This window comes from Papaver somniferum, chromosome 7 (genome assembly GCF_003573695.1).
Source record: "Papaver somniferum cultivar HN1 chromosome 7, ASM357369v1, whole genome shotgun sequence".
Lineage (NCBI taxonomy): Eukaryota > Viridiplantae > Streptophyta > Magnoliopsida > Ranunculales > Papaveraceae > Papaver > Papaver somniferum.
Window position 1 is genome coordinate 55,637,795 of NC_039364.1, and position 4,693 is coordinate 55,642,487.

The 4,693-nt window shown below is 37.8% G+C and overlaps 1 long non-coding RNA gene across 1 annotated transcript; it reads left to right on the top strand.

Annotated features, from left to right (window-relative positions):
- The first annotated feature begins 3,765 nt into the window (after positions 1-3,765).
- Positions 3,766-4,693, top strand: LOC113293985. Its single transcript, XR_003332646.1, has 3 exons — positions 3,766-4,127; positions 4,226-4,299; positions 4,590-4,693. It is a non-coding gene; the product is annotated as an uncharacterized LOC113293985 (long non-coding RNA).

The following is a 4,693-nucleotide window of genomic DNA, read 5'->3' on the forward strand; positions in this document are numbered from 1 at the left end:
TCATGTTGCTGATTTTTTTAACATTAATTTGAAGAATGTGAAGATGAATTCATACTCGTTCTGCCTTAATTGTTTGTTACAATAAGGATTTAGGAAATATCTTAGTAGGTTTCGTTTTGGAAGTATTGATTGTTGGCCAGGGTTTGATATGTTCAAGAAGTGAAGAGTTTGATTTCCAGCCTTAGTATTTGAAGCATGTGGATACAAATAAGTTGCAGGACATGGACCGTTGGATGCGATGTGATATTGGTTGTGGTGGAGCTATGGATTCTTATTATTGTATAAGAAGCAGTTTGTCGACACAGTTTGTAGGGTTTATTTGTCTGTGTTGATTATGAATTTTTTCAGGTAAAACAATGTTTTATGGAGTTTCTCTCGTACTGTTTCCGATGTATAATCTAGATAGTTTGTGATCTTTTTGATTTTTGTCGATGACGTTCTGTCGAAGAGTTGTTTTGTTATACACCATTTGAAGTCGATCGGGGCTAGTTGAAGTGCAAGACTGTTGTGAGAAACAGTTTGGTCTATTTGTGTTGCGGATACGTTCCTACTTTGGTGAAGACCCGTTGTGAGAAATTAAAAAGGTATCGCTTGGACGCTTCAAGAGTTTAAAGAATAAAGATACAATACTACAGTATGTGTGGTGGTGTGGATATGGAAGCTAGCGCATATTACTTAGGAGAAAACACGGTGCATGAATTTGACATGGCTACAATTTCGACATGTTTTTCCGTCAACCTTTATTATCCATTGGCTATTTGATTTCCTGATGATCGGTGTGAGACTTTATGTTGGAGAGAGATACATTACAGCAATGATAATATTTTGGGGTTTGCTCGTCTGCTACAGTTATTGAAATTAATTTCAATAGTGACAGAGCCTGTAGAGATGAAGGTAAAGATTTCTTTTGAGAAATTTGGTTCAACAACGATGTAGTTTCCCTCAAGTAATTTTCTCTATATTGTTTGAGAAGATAAACACAACAGCGTCTTGAATTGCTTGGAGCTTGAGGAAGTTACCAAAGGTTTCAGATTATGGATGGGCGTGATTGGGTCTTTGTGCGAAGGACGGATTATCATATTTCGAACGTTGGTGTACGTTTTGGAGCAAGATTGGAAAAGGGATATACACAAGTCAGAATGTGTGACTTTATGTATTGTTACAACGGTAAAAATGAATTCTTCGACGTTATACACAATGCTATCCAAGTCTTACTATGTTGTGGTTTGACTGTCGCGAAGTCGAAACTACATGCTTGCTATGAAATTGATAAAAGACTATCCTGGCAATTATGTTAAAGCCCGTAAAAGGACATTGTTGTCAAAGCCCGTTGAGGTTGCTGAAGTGGTGAAGATGATTGGCGTGTCAGCTGTCAAAGACTTTGTGAAGCTGGACATATTTAGTTTGGTATGTATGCATTGGTTGAAGATATGATGAGCTTTTTGAAGGAGTAAAACTCAATTGGGGAAATATGGTTGTAGAATCATGATCCAATCGGAGATAGGCTCGTAAAGCAAGATTCATAAGATATGAACTCGAGATTGGTACGCAGTGGCAATGATCCATCGATCGGTTGTATTTGGTACGCAGTTAGATTCATGCTCAATATGCTTTGGTACATACAAGATGGTTAGTTTCTTGGAAGCTAACATGAATGTTGATTTATGACAAACTAACGCAAGGTTTCTCGTTAACTCTCTTTGAAGGACATGCTCATGGAAAAGAGCAAGTATGTGATTAGTTGTTTAAGTAAGCAATTGACTCGGCTGGAGTTTAGAGACGAAGATGAAGACTATGGTTCTGCTAAGGTAATACTTAGGCAGACGCATGGAGGCTACTGTGGCAGTTTCATTTGCTTATCGAGTAGTTATGGATGTCAACCCTAACGGATGTGGTGCGTAACTTGGAGTTAGTGGCTTATAAGAGTGGAACATTGAATCAGGTGGAGCAAGGAAAGCCAAGACGGAGCTTTGTTCGTAGTATGGAGCAAGTTCGGAGGTGGCGAAGGATCAAGGGCGCATAATGACTGTAACTAAGTTCGATGGAAGCATATGGATAATAATGTTATATGGTCTGATGGAGTTGGCATGCAATACACCTAGAATGATTCCAATCAATGTGGAGTTGTGAACATAAAGGAGTAAGGTGTATTTTCTCAAGATGTTGCATAACGGATGATCATATGATGTTGATTTGTTGAGATGGTCAGATTTTTTCACCATGGTGGAGATTTGTACAATCACCGGTAGATTGGATTGTTAAGTCTGAGTTGGTGACATTCAAGTTTGGTTTTCTCTCTTCTGGTGGAGGTTTTATGGAACAATTTTGGATGAACTACATTTCGGTTTGATTCCTATTGAGGATATGTAGGCAACCAGTGATGGTGCAAACGATGTTCAGAATATGGAGGGATAACAAGTTGATCGTCTCATGCATGAATGCATGATCCGAGGTGGAGAATTGTAGGGAAACGGAGGGTTTCCTAATTAGGGTCAACTTCCATAGTAATATGGGATACCTAAATTGACCAGGGTTTCCTAGTATGAGTCGGTTTCCTAATCCAAGGAGGCCAAGACTTGGGAACCAAGTTTGTGACTCCTATATAAGGAGGTCTAGGCTAAGTGTTTTAGTCATGGAATCCTCAATGTAAATCTCGTAGAGATGTGAGGGATTCATCCCACCTATTGAGGTGGTTATATGAGAGACCTAATGGTGGAAGGAGTACACCATTATGGTGCTTATGGGATACTTATCGATGTTGGAAGATATGTCGTTATGGAGTATACATATGGAGATGTTGGTAAGACATCTTGTTGAGGAGAAGATCATCTTGGTGGTGCTGGATTATATTATTGGTGTTGAGCTAAAGGCGTCCATGGTAATCTATATCAGGGTGTGCAGAGAAGATCATCTAGTTGTGGTAGATAATGTGGTAAACGTTATCTCGTATGGGTGAAGACGCTACTTTGGATCTTATAGGGTGCTTGTGAGAGTTCTTGTGTTCGGTCACATTGTGGTGAGTCGATGGATTGATATAGTCAGTCAGTTGTGTAATTCTCGATGGTGATTTTATAATGAATAAAGAGGTCGTAGCCGTTTATTGGATGTAGAAAATATTCACAATTGTGTATATTGTTGAACCACGTTAAATCCGTGAGTACTTTACTTCTTGTTGATTTTGTTTATGGATTGCATCTGTGTGGTTCTCTTTCTCTTCTTTTTATCCTAGATCGTAGTGAGGTTCATGGAGCAATCTGAGAGATCAAGTGTTTCTTGTTAGCTATTTTGTTTCTGCAGTATTAGCATGTAGATGGCTCTGAACCCCAACAAGATTTTGATATAAAAAGTAATAAAATTAGAAAACAAATAAAATGTTCCGTCAACTAGGGTTGCCAATAAAAAGGGGAAAAATTTGCACCCCGGTTAAACCAGGATACACAAAGTCGAACTCTAGACAAGTTATCTGCTGGCGTAAAGCATTAATAATATGATTTCAGGTGATTTTCCTCTGTTGTGGTTAAAAAATGAACAAAGCTCTCTTCTGAGAGTTTCTGGCCCCACGGGAAAATATTTAGGCCAATAGGAACCTTTTGTTTTTTCACACCACTAATATTTCTTCCAATACCACCACCGAACTAATGTTACTATGTAAATATTTGGTATCCACGGAGCTTCAGACCTAAAAAAAAAAGAAACGAGACTTCCGTCTAATCATCTCTCAAAACAATTCCTCTACTACTACACGCAAACAATTCCCTTTGGCTTTTTCTTTTCTCCTCCGTTTACTCGCCGTTTTTTCTCCATTCTCCTCTTTTGTTCTGATATTTGCAGTTAAAGGTTCAGATTATTCTATTTTCTATTTCGTGTTACGATTTCCATGATTCCACGTTGATTCCTTTTTATCTTCTTTATAAAGACCAACAAAAACTTTTTCTTTACGATTCTGCAATTGTACTGTGCTATGTATATTGGCGAAGGGAGTTACACCAAAAACAACACCAGTTCTAAGACCTTAAAATTTCTCTGTATATTGGCGAAGGGAGGAACAAATTTCACACTAGACTATGCGTATTTTGTGATACATTGGTACTGTGCTCGAAGAAATAAGGTTGCATTCAGGTCGTTTGGTATGTATAATTGGGGTGTTCGGAGTGACACATTTAATGTTTTTGGTTTTCCATTTAATACATAAGTTAATGCGTGTTTTGTGTTCCTGGTATTTTAGGTCAGGGTTCAAATTTATTGTGCTGCTCATGAGTTCCCTAAAGGCTGAGTAGAATCAATAAGGATGGTCATAATGTATGGTAACTCTCTCTCTCTCTCTAATCGATTTTATGTAGTTTTTGAACGAGGGTGTTTTATTTTGTGTAGTTTTTGAGTTTTTACACTGATGTATAATGCCAACATGTATAATCTAGGGAAGCTTATTGTGCCTTGTATAAGCAGAAAACTAAACAAATATATCCACTTGATTGACAGAAGTAATTGTATAATACTATAATTAGCATTTTGTTCTGAAGATAAAAATCCCATTAGTGAGATGATAAATTGAAGTTAAGCTTCTCAAGTTTCCTTTTCTGGTATTGTAGGTATGGTTGGGTGAAGCTGGAGGATTGACAGAAGATGAGCAAAAAGAGGGGCCAGAAGGAACAAATTTTATATCAATCCCACAATTTCCAGTAAGTTAATCTAG